The 27,507-nt window shown below is 33.1% G+C and overlaps 1 pseudogene across 1 annotated transcript; it reads right to left on the bottom strand.

Moving 5' to 3' along the window:
- Positions 1-9,806: 9,806 nt before the first annotated feature.
- Positions 9,807-11,463, bottom strand: LOC149201359 (putative serine/threonine-protein kinase WNK11 pseudogene; annotated as a pseudogene). Its single transcript, XR_016253430.1, has 2 exons — positions 11,341-11,463; positions 9,807-11,057 (listed from the first exon to the last, which is right to left on the bottom strand). The product of XR_016253430.1 is annotated as a putative serine/threonine-protein kinase WNK11 pseudogene (transcript).
- Positions 11,464-27,507: the final 16,044 nt, after the last annotated feature.

Here is a 27,507-nt window from a genome sequence, read left to right as displayed (position 1 = left end):
ATTGTGGTTTTTTGGGTTAGATTAACTAAATGGTATTTATTAATCTAGTAGTTTAACTATTGGATAGATGTAAGAAATTTTAAGTATAGGATTTTATAAAACTAGTTGAAGTTGTTTAATTTATAAAATATAAAAATAGTTTAAGTTGTTTAATTTATAGAATTTGATGTTTTAAAAGATTCTCACAGTGTTGAATTTATTTTTACATTCAAAAACTTATTTTAAATAATACATAAATCAATGTGAGATAAGTGTTTTTATCAAGATTGTGTCTTTATTTAGAGAAAAATGTGTAATTATTTTCAATTATATAATTTTTTTTTAAATTGAAAATATGTATTTACACTTTTATAGATTTTAGTAGTGAAATTGCTGCGTGGAAGGAGTCTCTTATCTCATAATTAAAAGAGTTTCATATATCAATTTGGTGTCTAATTTAACTGTGATTTAAAAAAAAAATATTATTATTGTAAGTTATTAGAATTTTCTAGATGATATATGAATACAATTCATTGGAAAAGCAAAAGTTTAAAGTGGAAGAAAAAAAGAAAAATTGGAAGAAGAGATCATTAATGTTGATGTGAAACAACTTTATTTATTCTTTATAGGTTGGTCAAAATGTTAGTTGTCATGCTTTTTCTATAGTTAATTTGTATTTTACCCTTATGTAGGTGTACATTCAGCCATATAATGTTTGTTAAGATAAGGTATGGTATAACTTCTATGTATTGATGTGTATGAATAACTCATTGAATCTTGTAACATTTATTTTTTATTTTTAATTATTGAAATATAACGGTGACAATTTCCATCCATTTAAGACTTTGATCAACTTTTTCATGATCTAGGTCAATTGGAATTGGAGGAAATCCTTAAGGACATTTCTTCACCTTTCACAAATCTTAGATCATGATAAAACTCTACTTATCCATGAAATTTTTGTGATATTCTTATTTGTTTTGTAGTTGGATCTTGGATGGAGTGGATGTATTACCCTCTCAAAGTCTAAATTTGAGCACTTAATCAAATCAAATACAAACACGTAACCAATTTTGCATCCAATCAAAAATATCTGACATAGATTAATGTTATGAGATTGCTAAAGCAAGCATGGGGATAATGAGTATAGAGGGATTGTTCAAGGACCTCAAGGAAATTAGAAAATTAAATTCACTTAGGGATTAGGCCATACAACTAATAACGAGGTTGAAGCACTAGCAATGTATCCAGGGATCACTTTCTTAAAGGATATAGAGCAGTGTGTTGTGGTTATTGTTCGAGACTCTCATTATCGTAAGACCATTGAGCCAAGGAAGTGCTCCTTTCTTCCCCAACTTCACTTGCATCTTTCAAAGATAATCTTACTCCTTCAAGCCTTTGATCAAGTTGATTTCTTTTAGATTAAGCAAAAATACAACTCTCACATTGATAAAATAACCTACACAGAGGGTATTAATTTTATTTCATTGTTACAGGTTCTGTTGATTACATTTTTTTAGTAGATTTCTTTCTTGATACCTAAGGATTTATCATCTCATTGGAGCTTTCATAGCCTAAGCACATCATTTTTTGGACTAACAATTCATTCCTTAACATCACAACCACTCAACACAGAGATAGTTTCCTCATACATTGCAACTTTCATCCCCTTTTCCTAACACTATTTCAAAACCAAGAGGAAAGTGAGGATGGTATCCACTTAAGCTAAGAGGAATTATGAACAACAAAGACATCCCCCACTAGCACAATGCCCAAGGAGGGCTTAGTCAACACATCCAACCCAGAAAGTTAGTAAACCTACCAACAAGCCTAGATATTGATCTGAAAGTGAAAATTGAAGGTTTCAATAAACAATTTGCAAGCTAGTTTACGTATTTTAGGCAATGGATCATGGTTGCAAAAGTACAAAAAATTAAATTAATTTTCATAATTTTTAACAGTTAAAAGAGGAAATTTTTTTAACATCAAACACAAGCAAATTGATAATGGAGTTCACCCATCTTGGGCTACGTCTCGAGGTGCAACTTCCAGTTGTGACCACTTTATTATATGCTCAAATTCTCAATACATCAACATGCAAGGTTTAATATGCAAATATAACACTGCCATTATGTCTGGAATGCTCAAAAACCCCCAATCTAGGCTATTCTTGAGCTCAAAAGGGCTTAAAATTGAGAAAAATATGCCCTCTTCTCTAAACTATTCTACAACTACAACCTATTAGCTCTCAGCTCTGCAAATTTAGCGACAAATTTTCCTCTACTCCACTTTTCGAGCACTTTGATTATCCTCCTGCAGGTCATGGTTCGAGCAGTCAGAGGAACGTTTAGTTGCAAAATTTTTGGTGTGATTGTTTTGTATTAAACAAAAATATTAATGGGGCATTAACCCTTTGGTTAATCTGCTAAGCTAGTCGTATGGCCACATAGGACCATATTTTAGAAGCCATAGGCCATGCACCAAGTCCTTAGCCTCTGCTCCCGTTGCCTCTGATCGCATGTCATCACATAAATGCGGGTCAAGGCCTTTGCCAACACCCCACCTCCGTTATCTTTGCCTTCGGTCATATTCTAATCGATATAGCTGTGGGTTGGGTCAGTCGGGCTAGCCCGCCGACCCACCCACTATCCCCAACCTCTTGGTTGTGGTAAATAAATATAAATCGCTCACAATGGTTTAACAAGTGGCATGTTTGGTGTAACGGTTGGACATTGGTTTGCTGGTTGAAAGGTTGCATGCTAGATTTTTGCGGAGGCTTATCAGTCGGTCAAACAAATTTTGGCACCATCCAAAGTGTCATGTGGCACAAAAGGATTGGGCCACGAGTCACTCTGTGATCGACCCATCTCACGAACCAACAACCAAATGAAAATGCGCCACATGTCCTCGTACGATTGGCCTACATATCAGCTCTTAATTGGCCCCCTTTTGACATTCATACTGCCCATTCAGATGATGATGTTAGCACCATGTCATCATACAAACTGCCACATGGCATTTGTACCTTCATAATCAACCACTTTGACTTTTTTTTTTGTTTGGCCAAAACTTCATAATGTGATAACTTGCTCATACGATGTTGGTTTGAGGTGATTCAACCATTGGTGGAATCAACATGACGAGCACTATGTCTTGGTGCTAGTTTTGGAAGATTTAGAGCAGCTTGATTTTTGAGCATATTTTCTATCCGTGGATCATATATTAAGGGGCATGGTTCCCTTCAAGATGAAGCCAAATAACAAACTCAACTAGGAAACACAACATTTAAGGGATGCCAACCCCTTAGGGGCCCAACCTTCAACCAACCAATTAGCTAGGAAACCCAATGTTTGAGGCGTGCTACCCCCTTAGGGGGCCAACTTTCTAGGAGCACCTAATTTATTTTATTATTTAATTATGTGAGTTACACAACAAGGCATCTCTTTCTATCCAGGAGTTTGTGCATATCCATTTTATATTATTTTGTAACTTTGAGTGACATACATACCTAGATTAGGGTTTTTGAATTGGAGACTTTGTAAGCCTATAAGGCCTCTTGGATTCCCTAATAAAATGAGGAAATTGTTTTTATCTTCTCCATGTCTTATCTGCTTTTTTGGATCAACTTCAGCTTCATCTTATGATTTCTTTATCTCTTGGATCAAATATAGTCCTGTCTTATGGACTATTTATCTATCTCTTCTTTGAAGGTGTCTATTTTTAATCAATTGGAACCATTGATTATGGCACATATGAAGGTTGCTTCCATTTTAATGGCCTAGCAACATTAATCTATCCATTATTTTATATTTTCCACATGATATCTTTAAGGAATTCACATAAAGTATTGAAGGTTGCTCAATGGCCTTTAACGAAATGCAATTTAAACTTACCATTGAAAATTAATAGAAAAAGGAATGGAGGGAGAAAGCTAACTCTAAACTTGATGGTGTTGTCAAGAAGCAAGAAGACCTTTACCTGAACATTGTTAAACATACTTTGGGTCCCAAAATATTAGGAAAAATACACTAAGAACACACTTCTTGAGATTTTTGATACATAAGACCACCTTGCTTATCTAGTTGAATTTGTAGATCTCCCTTCTAAAGTGCTTGGTAGAAGTGCTCTACCATCAATCTATGGACGGCTCTTAAAGAAAACCAATCATGACCAATGTTGAAGATGTGAAATATAAGTTAATTTAATATACTATTTGATTTAATAAACTATTTAATTTTACAGCTTTTTATTTGGTCAATTGTAGAACTATATCTCTACAAATTTGTGAGAAAGATAATTCAATCTATTTTGATAATAGAGAATCACATGCTAGTCAAATTAAACCTTCTATTTTTAGTATATTTAAGAAATGTATTTTGATTTGATAAATAAAGTCATAGTTCAATTTGAAAAAAAAATAGTTTACTACACATGAATGAATTATTTATTTATGTAAATGATGCCTGAGGTATACACAATAGAAGTGAGATACACCAAAAGTTTCTCAAAGATTAATGATAAATCACAAGGAAGAAATCATTGTAAAAGAATACATATCATAAACCAATATAAATGGAAACCAGTAGTAAGAGTGTTTATTGACTTTCATGGAGTTTTATATTTCATTTACATAATCATATTATTTTACTTTCGATTCTATATATTAATTCCAAATCTCATCAAAAATACACCAACAACAAATAAGAAGTATGAGATTGAAAAACACAAGAGCAAATACGGATATGACCCAACTTTTTGTTCCATTTTTTTTTTTAAATTAATTTTGTTTTATTTTAAAATTTAAGTTCCTTCCATTCCCTAATTATTTCCATATTCATATTTTTTAGATATTCACTCACTGATATTAAAAATTTAAGGTTTGGAGAAGAAAATTTATGGTTTGGAGAAGAAAATGATACTCTCAACTAAAATAATTTTTTTAAATAATATATATTAAAATTAAAAATTTATTTATATAAATTTTGAAATAAAAATATAAATGTAATTTTTTATATTACTTATAGAAATTTTTTTATAACAAAACACTAAAAAATTATCTGTGAAGAATTTTTAAATCCCATGTACATATATACAATACACTAAAGATTATGGGTGGAAAATCTTTAAATCCCATATACATATACATATACACAAAATAGTTTTGATAATTACAATAAAAGTAAATATTTTTATAATATAATTTAAAATTTTATAAAAAAATAAATATTAATAATAATTAGAAATTATAAATAGTTAATTTTTGAGCCCTAGGTACATGCACAAATTAAAATATATAACAAACATTAAAAACATTAAATTTAATAATATGTTAATATTATGAAATGAAAAATTTAATTGAAAATCATTATAAAAACAATGGTTATTAAATAAACCAAGAAAATCATCTGAGCATCGTATGAATGTAAATGGTAAATAAATAATATATATCCACTTCATATCTAAACACAAAATAATATATTGCATATATATATTCCAGAACAAATGTAAATGTAAATGTAAATCTATATATATATATAAATAAATTACATATTTAAATCTATAACATAAAAATATTGGAAAGTATGCATATTTATATTATATTTGTTTGGATATTCCATAACAGAAAAAGCAATCATACATTCAAAGATTCTTTTGTTCCAACTTATTGTATTGTTAGGGTTTGATAATGGGTGACAATGCGTTGAAAGTGGTTTATTAAATCTATATATATATATAAATAAATTACATATTTAAATCTATAACATAAAAATATTGGAAAGTATGCATATTTATATTATATTTGTTTGGATATTCCATAACAGAAAAAGCAATCATACATTCAAAGATTCTTTTGTTCCAACTTATTGTATTGTTAGGGTTTGATAATGGGTGACAATGCGTTGAAAGTGGTTTATTGGCAAGGTTGGTATTAAGTTTTGATGAGTTATTGTGTTAATTAGTATTTATTTAGAGTAAAAGTACATTTTTTAAATTTATTTAAATATTTATAATGATTTTTTAAAATATTTTTATAAATTTTAGTAATAAATAAATATATATAGATAATTATTTATTTTTTGAATATATGTTTAATTTAATTATGATGTTAATATTATTATTATAATTAATAGTTGTGATGATAAGTTCCTATTATAATATTATTATAGAAAAAGAAAGATTATATTAACATGATTTTGTAATAGAAATAGCATTAGAATCACTTGTAACTTTGTAAATATACTATACACAAAAATGTAATTAAAATGAATATAAAAGAATATGGGAAAGAATGCATATACATATATATATATATATCTGTTTGGATAATGGAAAAAACAAAAACACATTCAAAGTGAGTCGTTCATCATGAGCTTTCCCAACCTATTGCATTGTCTTGGTTTGATAATTGGTGATAATGCCTTGAAAGCGGTTTGTTGGCAGGGTTGGTAATAAGTTTTGATGAGTTATGGTTTTAAAATTGGTATTTATTGATAAGAAAGTATATTTTATAAAATTATTTAAATATTTTAAAACGAAAATATTTATTTATAATTTTATAATTTTTAATTATATTTTATTAATTTTAATAATAAATTATTATATATAAGTGGTTTTTTGTTTTTAAAAAAATAAAGGTATGTTTAATTTAGTGGTCATTTTGAAATTATATTATTATTATTATTATTGATTATAATTTTGTTTATGTTATATGAATAAAATACAATTTGTTTAATGGATATAACTTTAAATTAGAAAAACTAAATAGTATTAAAAGAAAAGATGATTAATGTTGATGTGAAACAACTGTGTTTATTCTTTATCCATTGAACAAAATGTTTGTTATCAAATAGTTATTATATATTTTTAATAGTTATTTTATATTTTAGTATTATGTTAGTGTACATTATGATATACAATGTTTGTTAAGATAAGTATGATATAAGTTGGATGTATTGTTGGGTATGGATAAGTTATTTAGTCTTGTAATAATTTTTTTATTTATTATTGAAATACTATTATAATTATATAAGTTTTTATATGATCTAGGTTAATTTGGAATTGGATGAAACCCTTAAGGACATTTTTCCACAATTCATGAATCTTAGATCATGATAGAACTCATGCATGATTTTGTTTTTTTATCAGTATAATATTTGTAGTTGTAAAGAAGGTTTACCTACAACAATATTAGTTTAATGGAGCATGGATGGAGTGGAATATGGAAATTTTATAATATGAATTTGAGCATACTAAACTATGTTTCCATCTTTTAAAAGTGAGACTAGGTATATGGTTTTGATATATACAGGGGCATATGCCAATTAATTAAGGGAAAGATAATAAAGTATATATAGTTATATGAGTGTGATATGTATAGGAGCATATGACAATTAATTAAGGGAAAGATGATTTAAAAGTCGGGTTAGGTATATGGTTGTGATATGTACGGGGCATATAGCAATTAATCAAAGAAAGGCAATTGATTGTATAATATTTCTTTTATTGATATGCTTGAAAAGCAGGGATCATTGTCATGTTATTACCAAAAGGGAAATATTATATCAACATAAAGTTGTAATAAAAATCTAATCAATTATCAGTAACTTATTTTGTATATGTATTACACAACTAGAATCTAATTAAAAATAACTTACAATTTTGTAATGTATTACACACAAGAATCTCATTAAAAAGAGCACTTGGAAATTCAACAGAAATTCTAATGACTGTGGATACAAAATGGGCACACAGTAAGTCTAACCATGTCCAAAAACAAAGATTGTTTTGTCTATGTATTACACAACTAGAATCTAATTAAAAATAACTTACAATTTTGTAATGTATTACACAACAAGAATCTCATTAAAAAGAGTACTTGGAAGTTCAACTGAAATTCTAATAATTGTGGATACAAAATGGGCACACAGTAAGTCTAACCATGTCCAAAAACGTATTACTTTAAAGGGTAAAGATTGTTTTAATATAAACTGGTGGGTGTAAGTGAAGGTAAAACAACCATGAAACATGTGCTAAGTTGCAATACTACAATACTCAATTTAAGTGGGTAGTTGGAACCATTGAGTTCTTTTTCACTTTCCAAAATTTGCTTTGCAAGCTAACTCTTGCTCTAAGATGACATTCTAATACTTTACACCGTGTGAAATCTCTAACAATCTTACCCTACCTACAAACGACATAGCCATAGTTTAGAGTTTCTACTAAATGTTTCATATTAGGAAGTTGAAGTTTAGATTTTTTTATTTTTTATTTTTTATTTTTTTATTTTTTATTTTATTTTATTTTATTTTTTATTTTTTAATTTATGTAATATCAATATTTAAAAAATTTATATTCTAAACCAAACATACAATATTTTAATCGATGAAATTTCCATTTTACAATAAATTATTTTACCAACAAATCAAATTTAAAATAATTAAATGGCAATAAATTTAATACCCAAATTATTGTATCTAAAATACTTTTTCATATTACAAAAAGGAAGAAAGATCCAAATAATTTTATCCCAGATACTTTTCCATATTATAAAAATTATCTATAATTTAAAAGCTAAAAAAATAACCAAATAATTTTATTTAACACCCACTATTTAAATTTCTATATTACAAAAATTATCTATAATATAAAAGCTAAAAAATAACCAAATAATTTTATTTACCACCCACTATTTAAATGCCCACTAAGTATAATACCTTTCCTTAACTTTCTAAATTGCAAAATGCAAAATCTAAACTAGATAAAACAACCGGGAATATAGCTCACTATAACTCTATACACAAATAATATAATTATCCTTTCCAAATTGCAAGATCTAAGAGATATCAAAATAATATGACTAAATAACCAATTATAAATCCATACATATCTATTTACCACCTACTATTTAAATAAACCCACTAAATATAATACATTTCCTTAACTTTCCAAATTGCAAAATTTAAACTATATAAAACAAACAAACCCAAACAAACCCAAACAAACCCAGTAAATATAATACATTTCCTTAACTTTCCAAATTGCAAAATTTAAACTATATAAAACATCTAGCAATATAGCTCACTATATATCTATACAGATCTAATATAATTTATCCCCATTCCAAATTGCAAAATCTAAGAGATATCAAAATAATATAGCTAAATAAAGAATTATAAATCTATACACATCTATTATCATTATCTTTAGATTATATTATAGTTAACTATAACAACATTCTCTTCGCATTAACTATTAAAAAAATTATCATTATCTTTAGATTGTGTTATACTTAACTATAACAACATTCTCTTCACATTTACTATTAAAAAAAAAATTGGGCAGATTTCAAAAATAAATTGGCAAAATAAAACATTCTCTTCACATTTACTACTAAAAAAAATTGGGCAGATTTCAAAAATAAATTATTAAAAAAATTGGGCAGATTTCAGAAATAAATTGGCAAAATAAAACATTCTCTTCACATTTACTATTAAATAAATCTATACACATCTATTATCATTATCTTTAGATTATATTATAGTTAACTATAACAACATTCTCTTCGCATTAACTATTAAAAAAATTATCATTATCTTTAGATTGTGTTATACTTAACTATAACAACATTCTCTTCACATTTACTATTAAAAAAAAAATTGGGCAGATTTCAAAAATAAATTGGCAAAATAAAACATTCTCTTCACATTTACTACTAAAAAAATTGGGCAGATTTCAAAAATAAATTATTAAAAAAAATTGGGCAGATTTCAGAAATAAATTGGCAAAATAAAACATTCTCTTCACATTTACTATTAAAAAAAATTGGGCAGATTTCAAAAATAAATTGGCAAAATAAATAGGCAGGAATCCATCTATCCTGTTATAGTTAACTATAACAACATTTTCTTCACATTAACTATTAAAAAAATTGGGCTGATCTCAAAAATAAATTGGCAAAATAAATAGGCAGGAATCCATCTCTCCTGTTCAGTCAAACAAGCTGGCACCTAATAGGTGCTCGTTTGTACTCCTTTAAAAAATGGGTCCATCAGAAGTTCTGCAGCAGAAGGCCTGACTGGTGCTGCTGCCAGGCATTTTTCAATAAACTGTCTCATTTCTTGATTGGTAACCTTTTCCAATGCTGCAGGCCTTATATCACAACTCACCTTCTTATAAATTTGGGCAACGCTACGGCACTCACTGTAAGGAATTTCCAAAGTAACCATCTCCAGCAAGCACATGCCAAAGGAATAAATATCTACAAGCTCATTATAATCCTCCTCATATAATTCTGGGGCCATGAATTCCGGAGTACCGAGGACTGTGTGCGCACAACGATCATTTCCCAGTGTAGTGGCAAGACCCAGATCCCCAATCTTCAGAACACCACTATTGCCATTCACAAAAATATTGCTGCAATTCAAATCTCTATGAATTACACAAGGCTCATGATTATGAAGATAATGCAATCCTCGCAGTATCTGAAGTGCCCAATTCTTCAAAGCCTTCACGGAGACATGACGGTGCTTCTGGCGGTACTCTCTCAGAGTCCCCGATGTACAGACCTCAGTAATGAAATTCACATGACTTGTCTTTTTATCGAGCCAAACATTGTAGAGCATAATCATGTTTTTGTTCCTGAGAGATTTCAACAGGCGGACTTCTGCATAGATCCTCTGTATGGAAGCATCATCTAGGTTTGGCAGAGGCACCTTGTTCCAAGCAACCTCAATACCCTGTTCTTGATCAAAAGCTCGGTATACCTTCTTCATAGCACCGCGGCCCAGCAAATCTTCATAGCGACCATACCTACCAGTGGGATCCAGTTCCACAAAGGGCTCCCTGTCCTTATCACAGGTGTCATATTCTAGACTAGGCATTTCTCCACCTCCTGAAAAGGAAAGGAAACCCTAACCCCAGAATTTGAATTTAATAAACAGAAACCCTTGCAGGGCTATAGGAAGACACAGAAATGGAGATTTTCCCTAAATTCAGAAGACGAACATACAGCAAAGACAGAAGACTTTGCTTCCTGTGGGAATAATGAAGAAACTAACAGCATTTTCGCTCCAGAGATACTGAAAAAACAGAGCGGCCGGATTCAGAAAGTCACCCAATAAATTGAAGTGTAAAACTTAAAATTCCCAGGCAATCTTAAATCAAACCAGGAAATCCAAAACCCTAACTCTACACACAAACAAATTCTGTCGGCAGAAAATAAATCTCATAAAACTATCTCGATAAACAGAATCCTCAAAAAATAAAACTGTGAACAGAACCATTGCAGTGCACAGAGTTCCAAACGCAGTGATAAAGGAAAACAACGTTAAAAAAACAAATAGGAGGATGCAGAAAACATACCTGTCTCTGTGACCACAGGAATCGCTCAAAGTCGATCTCGGAGAAAAAATATTTAGGACGAGAACAGGCAGAGCAACCTGAGGATGTGAATAACGGATGTGTATATATATACTAGAGGTTGGGTTTGACAGACAAATACCAGCTACGCATAAATATCTTTCAGATAAATTATGGGGACTGAATATTCCAAAACGGAAAAGCAATGACACGTGGAGTGATTCGTTAGTTATGAGCTTTCCCAACTTGAATTGTTTTGTTTTTTATGATGGGTGACCACGCGTTTAAAGTGGTCTTTTGCTAGGCAGTGATAAGTTTTGATTGAGTTTTTTTGGGTTAGCTTAACTAAACAGTAGTTATTCATCTAGTAGTTTAATTAATAGATGCAAGTAATTTTATAATTGATAAGTTTTGATTGAGTTTTTTTGGGTTAGCTTAACTTAACAGAAAATTCTGATTGAGTTTTTTTGGGTTAGCTTAACCTAACAGTACTTATTCATCTACTAGTTTAATTAAGAGATGCAAGTAATTTTATAATTAGTTTAATTAATAGATGTAAATAATTTTAATTATAGGATTTTATAAAATCAGTTGAAGTTGTTTAATTTATAAGTTGTTTTTGTTTTTCTATGATGGGTGACCATGTGGTCAAAGTGGTATTTTGCTATGGTAGTGATAAGTTTTGATATTGATTGTGGTTTTTTGGGTTAGATTAACTAAATGGTATTCATTCATCTAGTAGTTTAACTAATGGATAGATGTAAGTAATTTTAATTATAGGATTTTATAAAACTAGTTGAAGTTGTTTAATTTATAAAATATAAAAATAGTTTAAGTTGTTTAATTTATAAAATATAAAAATAGTTTAAGTTGTTTAATTTATAGAATTTGATGTTTTAAAAGATTTTCACTGTGTTGAATTTATTTTTACATTCAAAAACTTATTTTAAATAATACACAAATCAATTTGAAATAAGTGATTTCATCAAGATTGTCTTTATTTAGAGAAAAATGTGTAATTATTTTCAATTATATAAATTTATATAAAATTGAAAATATTTGTTTACAATTTTATAGAATTGAGTGGTGAGCTTGTTGTGTGGAAGCGGTCTCTTACCTCACAATTAAAAGAGTTTCATATATCAATTTGGTGTCTAACTTAGCTGTGATTTAAAAAAAATAAAAATTATTATTATATAAGTTATTGAATTTTCTAGATGATATATGAATACAATTTATTGGAAAAGCACAAGTTTAAAGTGGAAGAAAAAAAAGAAAGATTGGAAGAATAGATCATTAATGTTGATGTGAAACAACTTTATTTATTCTTTATAGGTTGAACAAAATGTTAGTTGTCATGTTTTTTCTATAGTTAATTTGTATTTTACCCTTATGTAGGTGTAAATTCTCGCATATAATGTTTGTTAAGATAAGGTAAGGTATAACTTCTATATATTGATGGGTATGAATAACTCATTGGATCTTGTAACATTTATTTTTAATTTTTAATTATTGAAATATAATGGTGAGAGTTTCCATCCATTTAAGGCTTTGATCAACTTTTTCGTGATCTAGGTCAATTTGGAATTGGATGAAATCCTTAAGGATATTTCTCCACCTTTCACAAACCTTAGATCATGATAAAACTCTACTTATCCATGAAATTTTTGTGATATTCTTATTTGTTTCGTAGTTGGAAAGAAGATTGCCTATAACAATATTAGTTTACAATAGCATGCATGTTAGGATCTTGGATGGAGTGGATGTATTACCCTCTCCAAGCCTAATTCGAGCACTTAATCAAATCAAATACAAACACGTAACCAATTTTGCATCCAATTAGAATATGTGACATAGATTAACATTATGCGATTGTTGAAGGAAGCATGGGGATAATGAGTGTAGAGGGATTTCTCAAGGACCTCAAGGAAATTAAAAAATTAAATTCACTCAGGGATTAGGCCATACAACTAATAATGAGATTGAAGCACTACCAATGTATCTAGGGATCACTTTCTTAAAGGATATAGAGCAGTGTGTTGTGGTTATTGTTGGAGACTCTCATTATCATAAGACCATTGAGCCAAGGAAGTGCTCCTTTCTTCCTCACCTGCACTTGCATCTTTCAAAGATAATCTTACTCCTCCAAGCCTTTGATCAAGCTCATTTATTTTAGATTAAGCAAAAATACAACTCTCACATTGATAAAATAACCTACACAAAGGGTATTTATTTTATCTCATTGACACAGGTTCTCTTGATTGCATTTTTTAGTAGATGTTTTCTTGATACCTAAGGATTTCTCATCTCATTGGAGCTTTCATAACCTAAGCACATCATTTTTTGGACTAACAATTCATTCCTTAACATCACAACCACTCAACACAAAGATAGTTTCCTCATACATTGCAACTTTCATCCCCTTTTCCTAACACTATTTCAAAACCAAGAGGAAAGTGAGGATGTTTTCCACTTAAGCTAAGAGGAATTATGAGGAACAAAGACATCCCCCACTAGCATAGTGCCCAAGTAGGGCTTAGTCAACACATCCAACCCAGAAAGCTAGTAAACTAGCCAACAAGCCTAGATATTGATCTAAAAATGAAAAGTGAAGGTTCCATTAAACAATTTGCAAGCTAGTTTATGTCTTTTAGGCAATGGATCATGGTTGCAAAAGTACACAAAATTAAATTAATTTTCATAATTATCAACAGTTTAAAGAGGAAAAAATTGTAACATCAAACACAAGCAAATTGATAATGGAGTTCACCCATCTTCGGCCATGTTTCCGGTGCATATTCTAGTGGTGACCACTTCATTATATGCTCAAATTCTCAATACATCAAATTGAAAGATTTAATATGAAAATATAACATTGCCATTGTGTCCAGAATGCTCAAAAACCTCCTTCTAGGCTCTTCTTCAGCTCAAAAAGGCCTAAATTTGAGAAAAATATGCCCTCTTCTCTAAATTATTCTACAACTACAACCTATTAGCCCTCACCTATGCAAATTTGGTAGCAAATTGGCCTCTACTCCACTTTTCGGGCACTTCGATTATCCTCTCGCAGGTCACAGGTTCGACCAGTTAGAGGAGCGTTTAGTTGCAAAATTTTTGGTGTGATTGTTTTGTATTAAACAAAAATATTAATGGAGCATTGGCCCTTTGGTTAATCTTCTGTGCCATTCATATGGCCACATAGGGCCATATGTCAGAGGCCATAGGCCATGCACCCAGTCCTTAGCCTTCGCTCCTATCGACTCTGATCACATGTCATCACATAAACGGGGCTCAAGGCCTTCGCCGACACCTCGCCTCCGTTACCTTCGCCTTTGTTCATATGCTAACCAATATAGTTGTGGGTTGGGCTAGTCGGGCTAGCCTGCTGACCCACCCACTATCCTCAACCTCTTTTTTTTTTTTTTTCCCTTGGAAAAAAGTCATAATTTCCATTAATAATAAGAAATTACATTTTGTAGATGTCGTAGCATATGCATATTGTGGCTAGATAGCCAGTCAGATGAGTGATACAAAAATGATACAAAAAACATGGTCTCCTCACAAGGAGCACTGTAAAAAACATCCCAAAAATGGTGACTGTCTTTTCACAGAGAGAATGATAGCTGTAAACATCCAAAAATGGAAATTGTCTCTTCATAGAGAGATCGATAAACTGTAATGTATGTTCATGTGCATCTTAAAAAAGAAAGCAATACATAATTATATACAATTGTTCAAAAAACCATGATGAGCTTATAGCCCCTGATGAGCATGCAAATCGATGAAGGGTCTATGATAATGCTGGTAGAATACTCCATCAATTTCTTCCTAGATCAACCAATCTTCATCCTGCATGAGCACTGCCTCCTTTGATAGGAAGTCTGTGCCTGAGTTGTGCTCTCCGATGAGAAGACTTCACCCTGGGCTACCCTGGATCTCGTCATTGGAGGAGAGGAAGGTTGAATAGGAGCCTTTCCATGCTTTTTTTGCACTCCAACAGCAGGAGCCTCAACTGTATCAGAGGTCTTTAACTGCTCCTCTGTATGATCCACTACAGCAGGCTGTTGAGGCTGTTCAACAGGGGGATCCATATCCATTTCCTGAGCAATCTTTTTGTTCTTTCGATTGAGTGGGCAATCCCTGAAGAGATGTCCCACCTTATGGCATCTTCTACAACGATATGGAATACCTTCATAATCTAACAACTGTTTACGCAAGGAAGATCTCCACTGAATCGTAATATGCTCCTGTAGTCCACCTCTGGTATCCAAATGAACCAATATCCTTGCGAAAGCCATCATGCTCGTAGTCTGATAGGATTTATCATACTCCATGTAGGTACCTAGTGAGTTCCCAATCCTTCTGAAAATGTCCTCGGACCAATACTGTAATGGCAGGCTAGGTAGCCTGATCCAAATAGGGCCTACACCAATTTGCTTAGTCTCTGGGTCAAATAGAGGTGTCCAACGCTTTAGTAACATAGGGGCATGTTCAAAATGGCAAAAGGTGAAAGGACCTAGTTCGTATGATCCGCCCTAGCAAATCTCAGTGCAAACCATCCCCTCACAAATGTTTGGACAAATGGGATGTTCGCCAGGTGATGGCCCCAAATATCTGATGCCCAAGTCTTCAAATGAGCTACCGAGTAGTTCCTGCCTCTGATTCTACCGACCAAAACCCTATCTGCGTAGTCCATAGTATCACCCCACTAAATGTCCTCCTCAAGTTTTAGGATCACGTCATCTACCTTAGTCTTGAAGCATTTTTGCTTCTTCTGGGGTCGGGATGCAGAGATATGGGGTTGCTCAGAAACCCTCGCTGAATCAGGGTCCTCGGTCGAAAGGTTAGGGTTTGTAGGAAATTCAGGGATGGCCTCCGAGAGCGGAGGTACAGAGGTAAAACAACCCGAGGGGGGAGCAGAAGAGGAGGAGGGATCAAGGTCAATGATCGGGGGCTTAGCAGAGGGTACGTCAGCGGATAGCTCGGCTAGGTGGGGTGACAGGTCCGATATAGGGGCTTCCAATTCCGGGGAAGGGTTTATACAACTCGTAATAAACCCTAGTGTAGTCAGGGACGATGGAAGTGATGAGAAAGACGACCAAACAGGAGGCTCGTCTGGTAGTATAGTAGCAGAATTGGCAGGTCCAGAGAACTGAGGGTAAACTTCAAAATTGCTAGTAAAACCTTCACTAAAATTTAACATACCTTCAGAGGCGGCATACGTGGACTACCAGATGGAGCCTTCCTCCAGCGGTTCATCCGAATAATCCACAACATCAAGGTCCATAATGACAGCTGCACCGAGAATGATGGTAACTACCTCCAACAAGCTGGTCGATGGGAAATGACACCGACAAAGGTGGAACGGAAATAGAATCACAGTGTAAACGATGGGGAGCAACAAGTCAGTGCGAGGTAAATAGTAACAGGTATAAAAACACTCAGGTAAGTTGTAAACGATAGCAGAGGAACCCAAACGCGAAAAGACCGGCACGACGTAGATCAAAAACCCTTATCCCCAACCTGTTGGTTGGGGGTAAATAAATATAAACCGCCGAAAATGGTTTAACAAGTGGCATGTTTGGTGTAACGGTTGGACGTTGGTTTGTTGGTTGAAAGGTTGTGTGTTCGATTCCTGCAAAGGCTTGTCAGATAGTACACCAAATTTTGGTACCATCCAAAGTGTCATGTGGCACCCTAGGATTGGGCCACGAGTCACTCTGTGATTGGCCCATCTCACGAACCAATAACCAAATGAAAATGCATGACATGTTCTCATACGAATGGCCCAAATATTAGCTCCTCATTGGCCCCCTTCTAACATTTGTACTGCCCATTCAGATGATGACGTCAACACCATGTCAGCGTATGGACTGCCACATGGCATCTGTACCTGCACAGTCTACCACTTTGAATTTTTTTGTTTGGCCAAAACTTCAGAATATGATAACTTGCTCATACATGTCAGTTTGAGGTGATTTAATCATCGTTGGAATCAACACGATGAGCACTATGACTTGGCGCTAGTTTTGGAAGATTTTGAGCACTTGATTTTTGAGCATATTTTCGATCCCCTGGATCATATATTAAGGGGCATCGTTCCCTTCAAGATGAAGCCAACTAACCAACTCAACCAGACAACACAACATTTAAGGGATGCCGCCCCCTTAGGGGCCCAACCTTCAACCAACCAACTCAGCTAGGCAACCTAATGTTTGAGGTGTGCTACCCCCTTGGGGGCCCAACTTTCTAGGAGCACCTACATTATTTTATTATTTAATAATGTGAGTTACATAGAAAGGCATCTCTTTCTATCTAAGAGTTTGTGCATATCCATTTTATATTATTTTGTAACTTTGAGGGACATACATACCTAGATTAGGGTTTTTGAATTGGAGACTTTGTAAGCCTATAAGGCCTCTTGGATTCATTAATAAACTGAGGAAGTTGTTTTCATCTTCTCCATGTCTTATCTACTTTTTTGGATCAACCTTAGCTTCACCTTATGATTTCTTTATCTCTTGGATCAAATATAGTAATGTCTTATGGACTATTTTTCTAGCTCTTCTTTGTAGGTGTCCATTTTTAATCAATTGAAGCCATTGATTATGACACATATGAAGGTTTCTTCCATTTTAATGGCCTAGCGACATTAATCTATCCATTATTTTATATTTTCCACATGATATCTTTAAGGAATTCACATAAAGTATTCAAGGTTGCTTAGTGGCCTTTAACGAAATGCAATTTAAACTTACCATGGAAACTTAGTAGACAATAGAATGGAGGGAGCAAGCTAACATGGAGGGAGCAAGCTAACTCTAAACTTGATGGTGTTGTCAAGAAGCAAGAACACCTTTACTTGAATATTGTTAAACATACTTTGGCTCCCAAAATATTAGGAAAAAGAGGCTAAGAACACACTTCTTGAGATTTTGGATACATAAGACCACCTTGTTTATCTAGTTGAATTTGTAGATATCTCTCCTAAAGTGCTTGCTAGAAGTGCTTTGCCATCAATCTATGGAAGGCTCTTAAAGAAAACCAATCATGACCAATGTTGAAGATATGAAATATAAGTTAATTTAATTTACTATTTGATTAATAAGCTATTTAATTTTACTACTTTTTATTTGGTCAATTGTAGAACTATATCTCTACAAATTTGTGAGAAAGATAATTCAATCTATTTTGATAAAAAGAATCACATGTTAGCCAAATTAAACCTTCTATTTTTAGTATATTTAAGAAATGTATTTTGACTTGATAAATAAAGTCATAGTTCAATTGGGAAAAAAAATTAAAAATTACTACACATGAATGAATTATTTATTTATGTAAATGACGCCTAAGATATAAACAATAGAAGTGAGATACACCAAAAGTTTCTCAAAAATTAATGATAAATCATAAAGAAGAAATCATCATAAAAGAATACATATCATAAACCAATATAAATGGAAACCAGTAGTAAGAGTGTTTATTGACTTTCATGGAGTTTTATATTTCATTTACATAATCATATTATTTATTTTCGATTCTATATATTAATTCCAAATCTCATCACAAATACACCAAGAGCAAATAAGAAGTAAGAGATTTTGTTTTGTTTTGTTTTGTTTTGTTTTGTTTTGTTTTTTTTTTTTTTTTTAATTCATGAAAAACACAAGAGAAAATAAGGATATGACCCAACTTTTTGTTCCATAATTTTTTTTTAATTTTTTTTTATTTTATTTTAGAATTTAAGTTGTTTCAATTCCCTAATTATTTCCATATTCATTTATTGATATTAAAAGTTTATAGTTTGGAAAAAAAAATGATATTCTCAACTAAAATGAATTTTTTAAATAATATATATTAAAATTAAAAAAATAAATTATATAAATTTTGAATAAAAAATATAAATACAATTAATTTTTTATACTACTTATATATATTAATCCCATGTACAAATACACAATACACTAAAAATTCTATGGGTGGAAAATCTTTAAATCCCATGTACATATACACAAAATAAGGTGTTCGGATAATTAGGGTAAAAATAAATATTTTTATAATATGATTTAAAATTTTATAAAAAATAAATAATATAATAGTTAGAAATTATGAATTGTGAATTTCTAAGCCCATGTACATGCACAAATTAAAATACATAACAAACATTAAAAACATTAATACTTTAATATTATGAAATGGAAAATTTAATTGAAAATCATTATAAAAAAACCCGTAATTATTAAATAAACCGAAAAAAACATGTGAGTATACGAATGTATATGGTAAATAAATAATATATATCCACTTCATATCTAAACACAAAATATAATATATTGCATATATTCAAGAGCAAATTTAATATTTTAATAAATTATATATTTAAATCTATATTTTTATTTTAATAAATTATATATTTAAATCTATATCATAAAAATATTGGAAAATATGCATATTCATATTATATTTGTTTGGATAACTATCGGGACTGGATATTCCATAACAGAAAAAGCAATCACACATTCAAAGTGATTCTTTTGTTCCAACTTATTTTATTGTATTGTTATGGTTTGATAATTTGGTGACAATGCGTTGAAAGTGGTTTATTGGCAGGGTTGGTAATAAGTTTTTATGAGTTATTGTGTTAATTAGTATTTAGAGTAATGGTATATTTTTATAAAATTATTTAAATATATATATATATATATATATATATTTAATTTTAGTAATAATGAGTATATATAAATAATGAGTATATATAAATAGTTATTTATTTTTTAAATACGTGTATGTTTAATTTAATTATGATGTTAAAATTATTATTATTATTATTATGATTAATAGTAGTAGTGATGATAAATTTTTAGATGTTATATGAATACAATTTGTTGGAAAAATACAATTTTAAATTAGAAAAACCAAAGAATATTGAAAAAAAATCATTAATGTTGATGTGAAACAACTTTGTTTATTCTTTATAGATTGAACAAGGTGTTAGTTATCAAAGTAGTTATCATATTGTTTTCATAGTTAATTTGTATTTTACGATTATGTAGCTGTACATTCATATAATGTTTGTTAAGATATGTATATTATAACTTCGATGTATTGATGGGTATGGATAAGTCATTTGATCTTGTAACAATATTTTTTGTTATTATTAAAATACAATTATATCAATTTTTACAAAATCTCAGTCAATTAGGAATTGGGTGAAACCCTGGAGGACATTTTTCCATTGTTCATGAATCTTAGATCATGATAGAACTCATGCATGAAATGTTTGTGAGATCCATATTTGATTTGTAGTTGTAAAGAAGGTTTGTCTACAACAATATTAGTTTACTGTATCATGGATGTCATGATCTTGGATGGAGTGGATGTATTGCCCTCTCCAAATCTAAATCCAGACACTTCATCCAATTAAAATATGTGACATAACTTCACATTATAATATTTTGAGGCATGTAGGGGGATAATGAGGGTAGAGGGATTATTCAAGGACCTCAAGGAAATCATAAAATACAATTTGCTTGAGGATTAGACCATGAGACTAAAAATGAGTTTGAAGTTTTAGTAATGTATCTAGAGAAAAAGTTTAAAATTGCCAATCTAATTGGAAATCATCTAAAAAGTTCAATGAAAAAAATATTAGGTACAAAAGCATGTATTGTTATTTAATATATGTATACAATTTAAAATATACATCCACATCATACCTAAGCCCCAGATGGGTTGCATATAGATGGAGGCAAAAAGATGTCTATTTTAATTTCAAAAATGTTCATAAAACAAAAATTTGAGTCCATTTCATTAAAAAAATTGCCGAAGATGCATTTTGGATATGAATAATTTATAATGTAAAAGTTATCAATTTGAAAAACTAAACATGTTCCTATTCTTTGCACTTGGTTATGCATATGCTTATGATATAAGGGGGACTATCACTAATCCAGGTGGATGTTGGTGGCCACCCATCTATTCCAATTGGATCCACACCACTGTCTCTTTCAGTTTTTCAGTTTCCTTAATTGTAGCACAATTTACTATTTTTGGTAGTTTTTCAAGTCTTGAACTTCCAGAGTCATTTTGAGGCCTTAAATGATGTTTTTTTGGGCAACCTAGGCCAACAAAGGTCTTTGTTTAATATTTCCCACTTAGAAGTTGTAGTCCTCGGATAGATATTTCTAACGAGGTATTGTGCATATCAAACGAAGATCGTATGCCAAAGTTATGACCTCGGGAAGTTGATGTACCAATTTACCCAAACGGGCCCATAGTTTTGGTGCTTCATCTCCTAGGGTTAGGTTTTTGGATGTTTAGGGTTTTCCATTGTTTCTTAATAGTAAATAGGCCTCCGAGCCTAATTGTAACACAATTCAGAGGCATGTAGCCACCACATCTCTTCTCAGAGACAAGCTAACATCACCCGATCTAGTTTATTGCCATTTTTGTTTGTAAGTATATTTCAGTATTTGATATTAATGAAATGAAGTATTATTTCTGCTACATCTCTGTATTTATGGTTATATCTATAATTTATTATGTTCCTGTTTAAGTTCGGATCAATGGTATCAGAGTAATTTGCTCTTTCTCAATTTTTCTTTGCATGTCCCCAACGAGGTCAGGATATAAGGAATTAGGGCTCGAATTTGTCGAACCTTTGTAAGACCAACCTCGTAAATCCTGACAACCTCCCATGGTGGAAGAGAAGAAAGGCGAGGGGGCAAAATATCCTTTCAAAATCTTGCTAGATAAAGCCCTCGAGCGACAAAGGAACGCGATGATGGACATCTTTGCCTAGATCCTTTAGCGATTACCCAAAGGTGACACATCTACTTTCAGCAGCCACTCTAGAAGCGCCACACCCTTTAAGGTATAAGTTAACTTTGACATCCCCATATTTGAAGATCAAATAGATGCAGATCCCGTAGATAAATGATTAAATCTGCTAGAAGGATATTTTTCTGTTCACGATTTTTCCAGCCAGGAAAAGATTAATTTTTCACTTCTCAAAGTTTCTGCCCACATCAAGGACATGTGGGAAACCTACTGTGAGAAGAAAAACAAAAGTACACCCTCACTATTTTTAGCCACACCCACTTGGAATTCATTTCAGGATGCCATCGAGGAGTAGTACTACCCTGTTAGGAGCTATGAGGATAAATACATAAAGTGGACCACGCTGCGGTAGGGAAGAGACCACGACGTGCCAATGTTTACCAATGTTTTTCATACCTTTCGCATGAATTTAGGTATCAAGGATTCCAAATGACATTTGGTACTCAATTACTGTGGTTGTCTGCATAGGTACATCTAGGACGAGATGGAGTTCTTGGATATCTCGTCACTTGGCATGGTGTACCGATATGCTATCAAGATTGAGCATAAGTTCAAACAGAAGAAGCGAGACTTTGGCTCTGTGAATCCGAATCAAAGGAAAGGTGCCCCTAAACTGCAGAGCAAAGGACAAAGCCAAAGTGGGGTGACCTAGGATAACCCATTGAAGCCACAAGCAAAGAACAACACCACGAAGACAAAGAAGGAAACAGGAAAGTGGTGTGAGTTCCATAAGAGCTCCACTCACAATACAAGTGAGTTTCGGGTAAAGTCATAAGTGGTGGGTGAGCTAAAGGCTTCTGAATTGGACGCATGTTTCGACTCCGAGTTGGAACGCAACAAGGGGAATGACAAAGGGAAGTAGATCATTGATGCGAAGCCTAGTGTCACCGTGGCTACCAATAAGGTCCAAAAGATAGAGCCTAAAAATCCAGAGAAGGGGGAACTCCTTTTCCACTCACAGATGTGGGTGAAGGGTTCTCTGTTGTAGTTCATTATTGACATTGGGATCCAAAAGAACCTCATTTTAGCAAAGGTCGTGAAGCGATTGTGCCTATTGAATACAACACATCCATAGTCATACACCATCAGGTGGCTTCATGAAGGACGAGATCTCTGCGTTAGCCAATAGTGTCGCATTCCCTACAACATCAACCCCTTCATGGATGAGGTACTGTGTGATGTTGCTCCTCTTGAAGTTTGCGGTGTATTATTAGGAAAACCATACTTGTGGAAGTGACATGATGCATATGAGTCTAGACCTCGCTTTATTATTATTTCTTTGGGTAATATGTTATACATGATACCAAAGGTAGCCCCGCCTATCACCATCTCTTTCATCTTTGCTAAGCAATACAGTAAGATCATCTCCCAGACTTGGAAATTTGTTTTCTTTCTGATTCGCTCTCAAAGTAAGGGGGAATATTGTAGCCACATACATGGCCCCTAGGAGGGGTTCCTCCATTCAACATGAGTAGGTGGATATAGTCATGGAAGAATAGAGGGACATATTCTCCTAACCCACAAGGGTACCCTTGCATTGTCAGGTCGGCCTTTCAATCGATCTGACTCCCAGAGCACATCTACCCAATGGGTTGATATATCGCCGCTTCATTATGGGAAATATAGAGATCAAGCAGAAAATCGAGGAGTTGCTACAAAAAAGGCGCATTCGACCAAGTTCCTCAGCTTGTGAGAGCCCAAATGTACTTGTAAAGAAGAAGGATAGGACCTGGAGGCTATTCACTGATTATTAGACACTAAACAAAATCATTGTCGGGAATAGGTATCTAATCCCACGGATTGACGACCTTCTGGACCAACTCAAGGGGGACAAGTATTTCAACAAGATCAATATGAAGTCTGGTTATGACCAGGTTCCAATAAAGCCCACAAATGTATGGAAGACTGCCTTCAAATCCAAGGAAGGCCTTTTTGAATGGTTAGTTATGCCCTTTGGGTTGACAAATGCCCCTGCTACTTTTATGAGGCTAATTGATGACATCTTGCGATCCTTCACTAACTCATTCGTGGTTGTTTATTTGGACGACATGCTCATCTTCAGCAAGAGTTGGAAGGAACACTTGCAACACATTCGACAAATCATTTAAACCCTTCGGTAGCACAAACAGTGTGCCAACTTGGATAAATGCACCTTTGGCATGAGCCAGGTCCAATATTTGGGTTATATCATAGATGAGCATGGCATGCACGTGGATCCAAATAGTAACCAAGTAATTTGGGATTGGTCAGCCTCGACCACTCTAACGGAGCTTTGCAGCTTTTTGGGCCCTGTAAATTTTTATCAGAGATTCCTGTTGAGATTCTCCCATATCACTTGGCCTTTGAGTTAGATTACTAAGAGCAGGGTGAAAGCAAATTTTTCCTGGTCCGAGTCCCAACATAATGTGTTTGTTGAGTTGAAGCATCCACTCTACTATGCACTGGTACTCACACTTCCAAATTTGCAGCAACCATTTAAAATCAAGACAGATGCCTCAGACTATGTTATTGGTGTAGTCCTCATCCATCATGGGCATCCAGTGGCCTATCATAGTGAGACACTTTCCGACAAAACTTGGAAGTACCTCACCTATGATAAAGAGATGTATTCCATTGTGCAGGCTTGCTGATAATGGAAGCACTACATTCTGGGGAAGGAGATGGTCATCCACACCGATCACCAACCTCTTCAATTTATATAGACACAAGGGAAGTTTCAGAATGATCACAATCAGAAGTGGCATATGTATCTGCAGCAATTCCACTTGAACATTAAATACAAAAAGGGCAGCACTAATCATGTTGCAAACTGCCTCAGTTGACCCCCAGTTGTAGCACTGGCTACTGTTCTAAACTCTTGTGGCCACAAGATCTCTGGATGGCTACAACTAAACAAAAATGATCCAAATTTTTCCTCCACATACCAGAAGCTAGTATATGGAAAGAAAGTTCCTAATTTTAACCTCCAGGGTGAATTATTATGCTATCTGGGCCACCTTTGTGTTCCTTTAAGCGAGTGTGCTAAGATGATTTGGGAGGCGCACTACAGTTGGGTCACAGGACACTTTGGTGTAGAGAAAAATGCGGTTGTACTACATAAATACTTTTATTGGCCCAAACTTTGACTGGATGTTGGGAAATATATCAGATCTTGCACCATTTCCAAGCCAACCATCAAGAAGCAAGGCTTGTACACTCCTTTGCCTACTCCCAACCAGTTGTGGGAATCCATCTCCATGGACTATATGTCTGGCCTCCCTTTTACCAAGCATGGTAATGACTCTGTATTTGTGGTCATGGATAGATTTTCTAAGATGGATATATTGGCGGCTTGCAAGAGGAGTATCACAACAAAAGACACTACCAAACTCTTATTTGAACGAGAGTGGGTACATTATGGGATCCCACAGACCATTATATCAGATCGGGATATTAGGTTCATGAGCACATTATGGTCAAGCCTTTGGACACGATTGGACACCAACCTCACCAAGTCGACTGCCTTACATCGCTAGACCGATGGCCAAATGGAGGTCGTTAATAGGATGATAGTGCACATACTCTGTATGTACAACTCCAAGAATCCACGAACCTGGGATGAGAGTATTCCTTATGTGCGACATAGTTATAACATAGCTCTCCATAGCTCGACTAGTCGTAGTCCCTTTCAAGTGGGTCTAGGATTTCAACCATTGAGCTTGATTGATGTTGCCATGCCTCATGCGACTACACAGACAAAATCCACACATGTATTGTCCGAGGTTGATAAAGCAACCAAATTTATTGAACACATCCAACACATTTGCCAGCAGGTTCACAAAAACTTGGAGAAGTCAAATGCCAAGTACAAGCAACGCCATGATCAACATCGAGTGCCACACAAGTTTTAGGTGGGCGACAAAGTTTGGTTGCATTTGCAAAAATAACACCTTACCGGAGCCCATCAGAAGCTCATACCAATTTGGTATGGCCCTTACACCATTACCAAGGTTATGGGAGACAATGATTTTGATCTCACCATTCCTCCATTCCTTGGCCTACACCCATTGTTCAATGTGGACCATCTTCGATGATACTTCGCACCCTGGACACATCAGACATTGCTGAACAACTCACACCAACATAGTTAAATCCAGATTGCATGGAACATGCCACAACTGATCAGATTATGGACACACAGGTCAAGAACACTCGCTAGCAGAAGATACAACTATATCAGGTTGTCAAAGATGGCCAACTCCTGCACCAAGGCAAGTGGCTTACTAGGGACCAAGTTTAGCAGAAGTTTCCCCATCTCTTGGAGGCACTCAACGAAATGGGGACCATTTCTTCCTAATGGGGGAGGACTAATCTAGGTGGATGTTGGTGGCTACCTAGCTATTCCACTTGGACCCCAACCACTGTCTCTTTCAGTTTTTCAGTTTCCTTAATTGAACACTGTCTCTTTCAGTTTTTCAATTTCCTTAATTGTAGCACAATTTACTATTTTTGGCAGTTTTTTGGGCCCTGAATTTCAAGAGCCGTTTTGAGGCCCTAAACAACATTTTTTGGGAAAATCGGGGTCAACAAGGGTAATTAACTAGTGTTGGTTGCTCAAAAGTTGTAGCCATTAGATACATATTTCTAACGAGGTATTGTGTGCATCAAATGATGATTGTATGCCAAAGTTACAAGCTCAGGAAGTTGATGTACCAATTTACCCAAACAGGGCCCATAGTTTTGGCGCTTCATCTCCTAGGGTTAGATTTTTGGATGTTTAGGGTTTTCCATTGTTTCTCAATAATAAAGCGGCCTCTGAGCCTGATTGTAACACAATTCAGAGGCATGTCGCCGCTACATCTCTTCTCAAAGATAAGTTACCATCGCTTGAGCTAGTTTATTTCCATTTCTATTTGTAAGCATATTTCAGTATTTGTTATTAATGAAATGAAGTATTATTTATGTTGCATATCTGTATTTATGGTTTTATCTATAATTTATTCCATTCCGTTTTAAGTTCAGATCAATCACAACTAAGGCACGAAAAAGATATTGGTTGTAAGATATTTATTTTATTAATATGTTTGAAAGGTAAATATGGATATTTATTTTATTAATAGAAACAAAAAATAAATATTAGAGTTACTAGCAATTTATAAGTTTTTAATTTTACCATATATCAAAGAATAAAGCTAATGGTTGAATTCTAATCATTGCATAGAAACAAAAGGATAAATATTAGCAACTTATAATTTTTTAAATTTACCATATAACAAAGAACAAAGAACAAATACATCTGGAATATAGTGGTTGAAGTTTAATCATTGCAGAAGACAAAATGAGCACATTGCA

The sequence above is a fragment of the Pinus tabuliformis genome, chromosome 2_1 (genome assembly GCF_031772625.1).
Source record: "Pinus tabuliformis cultivar Carrire ecotype Pingquan chromosome 2_1, CPIR1, whole genome shotgun sequence".
NCBI classification, from domain to species: domain Eukaryota; kingdom Viridiplantae; phylum Streptophyta; class Pinopsida; order Pinales; family Pinaceae; genus Pinus; species Pinus tabuliformis.
This window is presented reverse-complemented; position numbering and strand designations above follow the sequence as displayed.